Raw genomic sequence first — 12178 nt, 5'->3', positions numbered from 1 at the left:
TATTTGTCATTATCTTTTCCTGACAATCAAAGAGATTTGGAGTGGTAGCTCAGAGGGGTTTAATTTATATTTTTCTATATAAATAGTGATTTAGAACATTTTTTCATATGACATTACTTTTGTTGGCTTTACTTTTTTTTTTAATCTGAAAATTATGTGTTTGTATGCTTTGATCATTTATCAATTGGGGAATGACTGGTATTCTTACAAATTTGACACAATTCTTTATGTTTTAGAAATCAGAAATACTGGATATTAGATAACATTTTTGTAGCTTTGTGCTTCCTTTCTAATCTTGATTGTATTGATTATGTTTATACAAAAAATAATTTTATATGAACAAATTTGTCTATATGGCATTTAATAGTGTTCTTTTATTCATCTTTGGCCATTTATTCCTTCCTTCTCCAAAGAACTCATAGATAAATTAAGCCTTTTTTTCCTAATTTGCTTATAGTGTCACCCTTTATGCCTAAATCATGTACCCATGATTTATTTTTGTATGGGGTAGTTTACAGAAGCTTAAACATAATCTTGCTGGTATACAAAATTAATGCAACTTTATTTTTTTGGCATTTTGAAAATGTTTTAGCATTGGTAGTCTTTAGAATTGGGACATAAACTGATCTTTTCCAATTCAGTGACCCCTATTGAATATTACATATTTCCCTTATCTTGCATTTTATTCGAGTAAAATTAAGAATTAATGCAAATTTTATATAAATAAACAAAAATAAAACCTCCAAATATAAACAATATAAAATATCAAATAATAAGTTATACAAATTCATTGTCAAAATATTAGGCCCCTCTACCAAGGAAAAGGGCTGAATGATTATGGCTCCCATTATCAATTTCTTGGCATTCTCCTTTCCCATGTTCAATAAAGACAGACCGACGGGAAGCATTTACACAATGTCAGGGAATACAATGTTTTAGTTACTCCTAGTTTAATAATCATGTCCTTTCCCCTTCTAACCATCTATTCCCTGTATGTCACCTATTTTAGGGTCCTCTGCCTTCAACTGCCCAACTCCATTCTCTCTTTCTTTTAACTTACCAACACTTTGCATCATCTTTTGGGATTTTAAGTAATCCAACTGGGATTTTGTCACGTCCTGTAGTCCTATTGAAAGTAAATGCTTCCAAAGATCCATTAGAATTCACTCTTCAGAATATCTGGTTCTAGATCAATAATCACATTACCATCATCATCAGTGATGTTAAGGTCTTTCTCGTATAGTTCTTTAGTGAATTCTTGTCATACATTCTATTTTCATCAAGTTCTTATCACTTTTGTTTTGAATCATACTGCCTCCCTTCATTTTGCATTCAGAAGCCCAAGTTATCTTGTTCCAATTATCTTTAGATTTCTTACTTTAGCATTCTAACGTCCTGTTATAATGTGACATCTTTTTGGGTGTGTATTATTTCTAGAAAATGTTTTAAGTCTTCATAAAACTGATCCACTTTGATTTCTTTGGCATCAGTTGTTGGAGCATACATAGACTCATATTGCTGTGATGTAAACTGTTCAACAGTTTGTCTTAAAGTTGAACAGAGACCATTTTATAATTTTTGAGATTATGTCGCTAATCCTGCTTTTCTTTTCCTTTTTATTGATTATGAGAAATACCCACTTTCTTCTAAGAGATTCTTGACCACATTAGTATCTGTAATGTTTACGTGACTGGAATTAACTTATTCTGATTCATTTAACTTCCCTGATACCTTAGATGTCAATGTTTCAGTTTTCCATCTTCTGTTTGACCATATAGAATTTACACTGGTTCATAGATATTATATTCTAGGTCCCTGTGCAATACTGATTCTTTTTGAAATTTATTTTATTTTTAATGTATGAAATAAAACAAACATTTCTATAATTATACAACAAAAGGACAGTTGCACCCGAAATTGTACAACTTGCTATTCCTTTCAAATATACAACAAAATCATTATGTAAATTTCTTTGTTTTCTTCCTTACCCCTGCTACTTTAGAGATGACTGCCATTAGATATAAATAGGTATATTTCTCTATCTAGAGATAGAGGTAGAAATAGACAGATATAAGTAGATTTATTGATAGATAGAGAAAGATGCTGGTGTGTTTTTTGTTTTGTTTTGTGTTGTTTGTTTGTTTTTCTCAAAGATGATCACAATATAAGGGAGGTGATACACAAATTAATTGGCTATGAGTGAAGGAGGGCTGTGCATAGTCACCTGAATCACTCTCCCTTTCAGAGCCATCTAAGTCCAGAGACCAGATAGAGATCAGGATGATTACAAATGGCTTGGAGGAAATGGGAGATCTTGGTCTTTTTAAACTAAGGTCTTCAACAGGTCTCAGTGTGACTCAGGCTCCATCCATTCAGGGATTAAGACTACATAGCAATTGAGGCAAAGACTCTCTTAATTCATGTATTCCCCTCCCCCCAAAATCTAAATAAATAAATTAATCTGGGAGGGAAAAAACCCCAGGATTTCTGCTCAAAGCAGAAATGGTTACAATTTACATTTGAGTTTAGATGAAATTTACATATATATATATATATATATATATATATATATATATATATAGAGAGATAAACTAATAGATATAAATACCCTCCATATATATATATATATGTATATACATATGTGTATATATGTGAATATGTATATATATAAACATACATATATATGTGTGAAGAAATACATGTGTGTGCACGTGTAAAATTCTTATATAAATATTTCAATTTATTATTTTTTCTCTGAATGGGGATAGCATCTTTCTTCATTTAACCTTTATGGTTAGTTTGAGTATTTATAATAGTCTAAAGAACTTATTTGCTCAAAGTTCTTCCTAAAACAATATTGCTGTTACTGTATACAGTGTTTTCTTGGTTCTGCTCATTTCACTCTCAATTATTTCAAGCAAGTTTTCCATATTTTTTCTAAAATCACTGAATTTATCATTTCTTATAGCTTAATTTAATTCCATCTCAATCATATAATACAACTTATTCAGCCATTCTCTAATTGTGGGCATCCCTGTAATTTCCAGTTGTTTGCAACTTTAGAGCATTTTAGAACACATAGGCTCATTTGTATTTTCCTTGCTGGATCAAAGAGTATTGGTAGTTTAACAACTCTTTGGACATGATTCCAGATTGCTCTCCAAATTGATTAGGTCACTTCACAATTCTATCACAATGATTTAATATCCCAATTTTTTCCTATATCCTCCAAAATTTGTTGTTTTCTTCTTGAATAATTTTAGCCAATATGGTAGTTTTCAAATGATATCTCAGGACTGTTTTAATTTACATTTCTCCAATAAATAATGATTTAGAACATTTAATATGAGTATAAACTGTTTTTATTTCTTCATTGCAAAATATTTGTTTATTTTATTTACCATTTATCAATTGATTTTTTAACAGCATTGTGCTTTCATTTATTCACTAGACATATGTATAGCTGGGTTTCTTTTTGTTTTGACCAGGATATTTCATTAATGCTGGAGCTACTTGTATTTATCTTCTGTGCATCCCCAATAATATGTTGGACACCTTATGACCTGAAGGGTCTATCATCTGCAGTCATATGTTTTATCATTTTAATACTCTTCATGGATTTTTCTTTGTCAGAGATTTGGAGTGGCTTTGCATTTTCTTTTCCAATGGTCCATCTTTTGTCAGAATCTGTTACTATGATCTGCCTTGGGCAACCCAGCATGGCATAATTCATAGTTTCATTGAACTACACAAGTCCTTCCACCGTGACAATGCAGTGATCCAGAAGAGAATAATTTAAATCTCATAGTAATGACTCCTCTTCCCAACATCTCCAATGAATAAACAAGATGACATCCCATGAAAACCTTTTGTGAAAGAAAGACTCTCCTTTATCCTAAGGAAGTTTACTTCAGTATCACTGATTTTCAGGAAATGACTATTTATACCCAGTCACAATGTACTTTTCTTCACCTTTATCCATTTGTTTCCGTTTCTAAGTCTTGGTGTCAAGAATAGGAGATGTTCCCTTTCATATGAAAGCCCATCAAATCCATGTCTTCTTGGTAATGGCTTTAATTCTGTTAAATATATCTTAATAGTTAAGAGAATAATTGTTTTAAAAGAGCCAAGGAAACTATGACAAGCCTGTAGCATAGCTTGCCATCAGAATGCTAAGCCTACAAATTAAGACATTGTATAACAGCTCCTTTCAATCCTTCTAGATCAAAATGTAAGGTTTCTTCAATTATCTGAATAGTTCATTAAGGGAAAAATGGCTAAAACAAGGTTCAGTCTCTGTCCAGATAATTGCTTGCACTTATTATGCATGGAAGGGTAAAACTTTTGCTAGGACCTGATTTGCCCAGAATAAGTTGGGGTGCTATTATGCCTAATGATTAAAAGAAATTTAATTTCTAATTTCAAATTAATCAACTGATCATTTAAAATTATCTATAGACAATTAGACTCTAATATGAAGCACCATGATGCAATTGAAAAATGGAAGGTCCTTTCCAAAACATGCTGCCTGAACTCTTTCCTCCTCTTCTTATGTAATTCAGTCTCTGCTCTTGAATCCCAGAATTAGATAGGGGAAATTTCACATTAGTTTGCCTGTATATAGCTCACTACAAAAGATGTGTTAAATTCTTCCTAGATCATAAAGCCTAGACAGAGACTGTTATTTATTTCAAATTTCTTTGATTTCCATTCAATTCCTAACATTGTAATTTTGACATAGGGCAAAGTTAACAAAGTAGGAAATAATTTTTAAATTTTTATGAAGAGGAAAGAAATCCCTTCCTCTCACTTACCCTGTTTGGATAATTTCAACCACATTCTTAACTTCTGACAAACTTTTAGAAGTCTTATACTGGGAAGTGAGAAAAGAAGTGCTCACCAATAATTTTTGATTTTGACCAAAAAGGTTTTCTTTAGAGAGAGATTTCTTGTCATTGTACTGCATTAGAATTATGTCTGTGTTTCTTTCTAGAATGCCTTGCTAAATATTAATGCTAATAAAAACTTATGTTTTTTATCCATGTTACAATGAAGATAAATATCAAGAACAAAAAAAGTCATTAAAGTAACTCTGTGGAACTTTTCAGGGAGATAGTGTTTGGCATTTTTGTTGCTTTGATTTGCTTTAGATTTTAATATGGCAGAAGCAAAAAGAATTTTAAGCTCAGTCAAAACTCATATTAAAGTGGAATTGATTTAGAGAACATTATCCCTACATTCCACTGTGCAACTTTAAAATAAACAGTTAAAATTATTATTCTTTGACTCTCACGTGTTACCCAATAAAATTCACCAAGAACAGAAGGGATCAAAGATGGTAGCAATCACTATCTGATTTAGCTTAGCTATCTTTTTACTTACAGTGACAACTTGTTAATTAAATGTATTGGTTTATAAATAATTCAAACATGAAAGAACTTTGAGAAACACTTACAAAAGAAGAGAAGAAAAGAATTGGAAGACAGAATGACTCTGTGTCAAAGAGCCTAAAACCAATTCCATTAAATTCCATTCTCCTCAATGAAATTCACTTAAATGGAGAAAGGAAACATTGGTATTATTATATTCAAAGGTCTAAAACTAAAACCAAGTCTTAGTTCAATGCTGAGAAGATAATAAGTGCTTAACAATTGTTTATTTATTAAGTAAAATTTAGTATGTAATGATGAAAAAGCAGGGAAAAATGTAAAGTGTGCAGAAAATATATCTAGCCATAGTGTACATGTCATTTAATATTATTATCTTATAAATCCGTGGCAAAATGATTTCTCCACAGTCACATGGCTAGTAAAAAGCAAGAGTCACATGTGAATTCAGATATCTGAGTGATCTTTCCCTCTTCTCACCATTGGTGCAAAATCAATCTATCTTGTGCTATGATTGAACATTGTAGATAATCAAAAAGTAAACATCATTTTTCAACATGCTAAATATCAATAAAAACCTATCTCTGACAGGTTTCATTTAAGAATTAGTCAATAAATCAATAAACATTTCAATAAACTATGTAAAAAGGCATTATGTTAAGTGAGTACAAAAAGAAGCAAAAAGGTAATTTTGGCCTTCAGAGAGTCCACAATCTGTAAGCAAATATGTTCAAGCAAAGTATATCTGGAGGAAAAAAAAATTAAAAAGGAAGGAATTAGGATTAAGAAATATTAGGAAAAGCTGCCAGTGGTCCTCAAATTTTTTAAATAGGAGGCCAGTTCACTGTCCCTCAGACTGTTGGAAGGGCCTGACTATAGTAAAAACAAAAGCTCACACTCTGTCTCCGCCCCTCAGCCCATTTGCCATAACCAGGTGGCCACATAAACATCCTCAGCGGGCCGCATCTGGCCCACTGGCCATAGTTTGAGAACCCCTGTACAATAGGATTTTAATTAAGACTTAAAAGAAGCTAGAGAAGCCAATAGGTGATCATAAGTAGGAAGAAGATTCCATCCATGTAGGACAACCAGAGAAAATTCTAGAAACAGTGTCATGTTCAAGGAACAGTAAGAAATCCAGTGTCTCTGATTCAGATTACCCATATTAGGGAGTGTAAGTATATAAAAAAAAAGAAAAATGAAAGATAGGGTGGTAGGTTATGAAGGCCTTTGAAAGGCAAACTGGACTTTTATATTTTATCCCTGCAGCAATAAGGACTAACTGGAACTTCTTGTATAGAGAGAGAAAGAGAGAGAGAGAGAGAGAGAGAGAGAGAGAGAGAGAGAGAGAGAGAGAGAGAGAGAGAGAGAGAGAGAGAGAGAGAGAGAGATATTTGAAGTTTTCATAACTGAATGGACGATGGATTGAATGGAGGAAAAACTTAAGGCAAGCTTACCCACACACTAAGCTATTGAGATAGTCCAAGTTTGAAGTTACCAGGCTAGGGATAGTATCAAGGAATAAAAGAGGGCACATTCAAGGGATGTGGAAGAAGTTGTCAGACATTGGTAACAGATTGGACATAGGCATAAGGGATAGTAAAAAGGCAAGGAAGACAATTAGGTTGTGTGCCTAAGGGAGGATTGTGGAATTCTCAACAGTAATATAAAAGTTATAAGTGATAAAGTTTGGGGAAATGGGAATGAATTCCATTTCACGTCATGATGTTGAGGTGTCTACAACACATCCACTTTGCAACGTTCCATAAAAATGTCAGTGGATTATTATTGTTTTACTTTTAATATTCAACAGGTATTTCCAAATATAAGTAAAATAAGTATTTTAAATAATCAATTTTAAAAGGTAAATATGAAACCACAGTGTCTGAAGTTTCACCAAAAGCATCCTTTGCAAAGTTCCAGCTGCAGGTAAAGGATCATCACCCTCATTTTTATTGTCTTCATATTCCTCATCCTGACCACTATGCTTGAATGACTTTCAGCATATTGCCTAGCCTCTTTCCAAGAAATTATGGGAATAAATGATTTAAGGTTACAAAGATAGGTAGATATGAATGAGTTTTGATGAACAACCTTAGAGGGAACTACCCTATCAGTGACACCATAACTCCAATGAATTATTTGGGGAACAGTCCCATCACCTTGTGTTAGGTGTTAGGGTCAACATTATCTAGAACAGACTAATGCAACTGAACTATGATTATATCAGAGAAAAAAAGATGAATGTTGCTTCCAGTATTCATCTCTCTATATTCATTTTAATAGAATCATTCCCTCAACCATCATTCAACAAATATTTATTAAATATCATCCATATTAACTCTTTCATATTCATATTTCTAAAGGTTAGAAAAACAAAAGAAGCAAAAGAAAGTCCCTATCCTCAAGGAGCCTATAATCTAATGGAGGAGATAATATATACATGAATACATAATAACCAAGCTATATGAAAAATCAATAGGGAATATTTAAGAGAGGGAACACACTAGATTTAAGAGGAATATTTGGCATTCCAAGAAACAAAGAAATATGAAATAGAATGCCACAATAGCTGTCATAATGTTAGCCAAAAAAATTTAAAGACCACAAGTAATAAAAGTAATAAAAATATATTTAAGGGAATTGACAAATAGAATTTATTATTTGAACCAGGATCACTTGGATTTCTTAAATTTGTCAAACAAAAATGGTTGGGAAACAGTTTGATTCAAAAACAAACAACACTATGCATACAGTTTCATTAAAGAAAAAAAAAAATAAACAGATGTCCTTTTTAATATAAAGGAGGAGGAAGTGTTCATGCAAATACAAAACCTGTTTCTATATATTTGTACCAAAGGAGTGAAATATCAACTGTGAAAATCTAGTAAACCTTTCTTTGGTGATATTTTGAAGGACCCTATTGAGGGAATGAGATAAGAGCTTTGGATTTTCTTAAGAAATTACAGTAGAGAGTGAAAGAAAGAAAAAAGAGAGGAACAGAGAGACAGCAAGAGAATGATATAGACAGAAACACACAGAGATAAAGAGAGATACGGAAACAGAAAATAGAAAATGAAGAGTTACATAAAAAATAACAAGGCAGAGAGACAGAGAGAGAGATATGATAACAGAAAGACAAATAGACACCAAATGGATGTCCACACAAATTGACTTTAACGGAAAGAAAACAAACTGATCATTTTAAGAGGAAACCTAAGACATAACATACTTCCTTGTTCTTTGCACAGAGGTATGGGATACTAGATGCAGAATATTAAGTGTGATCTCAAAATGTTTGCTCTTTGGGGATTTTAGATCAATTATGTAATTTTCTATTTTCTATGGAAGTATTCAGTGGGGTGGAGTGACATATCTACAAATAATGCTAATTGTGTAAAAGGTATGAATAAAACAAATTTTAAAAACTGATGCTGAAAATGGAATCCATTTTAATCTGACTTTTAAAGTCACTGTTTGGTCTGTAGCAAGCAGGTGTTGCCATCATTCATTGATAAAAGTATAATAAGGAATGCCTCATCTCTAAATAGAAAGACATATAGATATGTGTGTGTGTGTTCATGTAGTCAGTAGTCTACAGAAATATGTTTTATTTTGAAGGGGAGACAGCTAGTCTAATCATTTAATTTAACAAACTCATTCCCCTGATATATGGGTAAGAAGAAAATTAAAAACAAAACCACAAACAAAAAACAAACAAAAAACAATTTTCCCATTGACCATGCCAGTGGCTAAAGCAGGAACTGTGTAGTGTTCAGAGGTTGACTAAATTAAAAAGAAAAAAGAGACCTTGGTCATTTTCTGAATTTCATGTTATTTCCATCCATTATGACTTTTGTCTTGCTATTGAACTTCAATTGTGCAACCATCCTTTATTTAAATCCAATCCATGCCCAAGTAAAGACCAAGCCCTGTAGTGTTATTATTCCTCTTCACAAAGATGAGCAACATACCTAGAAAAAAGTTGTAAGAATCCTTCCCCATGATTTCATGAAGAGAGAGAGCTTGAAGATACTTATTAGGCATCCTGAATAGCTAAAGAAAAGAATAAAGAAATGAGCAGAATACTGTGAAGATATTCTCCTCATCATTTCTCAACTGGCTACTTTCCTGAACTTCGGCATATTCAGAGATACATCATTTGGATAAATGAAATCACACGTCCTGAGAAAATTTCCCATAATTCTACATGCTGCTTAGTTTAAGGAATCTACTCATTTCTTTTGCCCATTAATCCCCCCAAATCTCTCAACTTTTCTTTCATTAGAATGTGAGTTAGTAGGAAACAGATACTTGCTTTTGCCTTTAATTCCAAGCAAAATTCCTTATATAAAGTAGGCATTTAATACATGCTTAAAATTACTGTTTATTGATTGCATGTTATAGAACACTGAATTACAAAGGGCTGTAACATTTACCAAGATATATCTGGGGGTCAAGAGAAGAAATAGAAGCCATAACTAAAGAAAACCATCTGTTCTGAGAGATTGGAAGCTTTCTGGGCTATGGCGTCTACTAGATCCTACCAGAATCTTCATTAATAGAGAAGAATGATTAAGCAATCGTGCGTTACATTGCTAGTAAGATTTTGATGCTTGCTTCAGTAAAATGTCTGCTGTTCCTTGTGATTTCAGTGAGTTTGCTTAAGTTTCCCTTCCTGGAGCAAGGGTGGTTACAGAGGAATGACAGTTAATCCATTTTTATGAAGTTATTTGTTCATTGTTTATTTGAGTTTTTTGTTCATTGGATTTTTTTTCCATTTCACAAATTTTCTTTGTCAAAGAATTATTTTCTTTTTCCATTCTTTTCCATTTTGCCAAAACTACACTGGGCCTGTGCTGGATCATGTTTCCCCTGCCCAATTGAGACAGATCTTTTCTGAAGTTCTTCCAAAATATCTGCTGCTGGAAATTTGTTACACTCCAAATATTTGTGGATTCTGTCACTCCAAAACCCATTCAGAGGTTTGAGTTGAGGAAAGAGCTCAGATCTGTCCACTCTCTGATATTGATTCTTTCCTCTTTTTATGAAGATATGGAGCATAGCCTGGGAACATCTCTTCATGTGCAGAATCTGGAAAATCTGTACTGAGAAAGATTATGAAGGTATATAAAATCATTTGAAAAAATGGATCATATAGATACATTCTGGCCCATAATAGGTCTCAGCCCAAATCTAAATTCTTCTTTTTGAGTGGTTTGATAGTTCAGAGCAAAGGTAAATAGCAATTGTTTCTATTCTGGTCAGAAAATCTAAAGGTCTTCTCCTAAATTGATTCTTTTGTGTAGGAAAAAAAAATATATATATATATATACATATACACACCATCTTTTATCTTGATTTTTTCCTAGTTTTAATTACTGAATAGATATTGCTTCAGGCAAACTGAGAAATGGGAAAGATAATGCATTAAAAGAACAAAGGTCTCCTAATGCATCTGGAGTCATCACACTAGTCATGGTGATCTATGTTTTGTCACTGGCCTCTGATGACCAGAGGAGAGAGTGAGGAGGAAAACTCCACACAGCTCTGTATAGCTTAAATTTAAATCACTTACAAATCAAGACCTCCTCTTCAAGGAGGAAGAATGAACAGCAACAACCACAAATTTTAGATGTGATTGATGGAATACAAATATCCTAAAAGAAATGAGCAGTATGATTCCAAAAACTACTTCTTATATGAAGTGATACAAAATAAAATGAATGATACAAAATAAAATGAATGATACAAAATAAAATGAACAGAACAAAAAATGTACACATAAACATCAGTATTTTACAGATCAGTAATATGAATAACTTATCTATTTTCATCAATACAAAGATTCTAAACAATTCCAAAAGACTTACCACCAAAAAAAAATGCTATCTACCTCCAGAGAAAGAACTGATGTTGTATGAAAGGAGACTGAAGCACATTTTTTAAACTTTATTATTTTTGTTGGTTTGCGTTTTGGTCTGTGTTTTCTTTTGCAATATGTCTCATTTAAAAATGTTCTGCATGACTACACAGGCACAATTTATATAAATTGTTTGACTCTTTAAGGTGACAGAAGAGGAAAGAGACAGGAGGAAGAGAATCTGGAACTCAAAAAATGTAAAAACAAAGTTCATATGAAATTTAGACAAAATGATAAAAACTTAAATTGATTTAAATTCCAAATCTAATTATCCATAGACTTGGGTGGTCTGAGAGTATACTTCAAGAAAAGCATATTTAGGAAGTGTTCAGAAATTTGTTAGTTATCTTGGAAGTAAATAGCCTTTTAAAAAACATTATTAAGTTAAATGGTACTGAGATACTAGAAAGTAGTTCATTGAAATGAAAAAAAAAATGAATGAAAATCCCTAAATACTTTGAGGAATAAGGGCTTTATTTTTTTTAATGTCCAAACACCTCAGAGAACTCAGATACATTACCAAGGGGTACAACAAGCAAACTAAAGAATTAATTAACATAAAATATAAAAGAGAGAGAGAAAGAGAGAGAGAAAGAGAGAGAGAGAGAGAGACAAAGTTAGAGAGACAGAGATAAGAAAACAAAAAAGCAATTAAGAAAGAAAATAAAAGAAGAAAAAGAGAAAGAAAGAAAAGAGAAATGCTATTTCCTTTTTATTTGCATGTGTATGAGCAAATTAGTTTCAGAAGTAATTTTACACTCATTATTACCATTGCCAATGGATTACATATTTAAAATATCCATTGTAGTGTTGAGATCACAACTATCAGAGGTCGATTTTGATATTTGATGTTCCTGCAATTTGAGGG

This window comes from Sminthopsis crassicaudata, chromosome 4 (genome assembly GCF_048593235.1).
Source record: "Sminthopsis crassicaudata isolate SCR6 chromosome 4, ASM4859323v1, whole genome shotgun sequence".
Classification (NCBI taxonomy): domain Eukaryota; kingdom Metazoa; phylum Chordata; class Mammalia; order Dasyuromorphia; family Dasyuridae; genus Sminthopsis; species Sminthopsis crassicaudata.
This window is presented reverse-complemented; position numbering follows the sequence as displayed.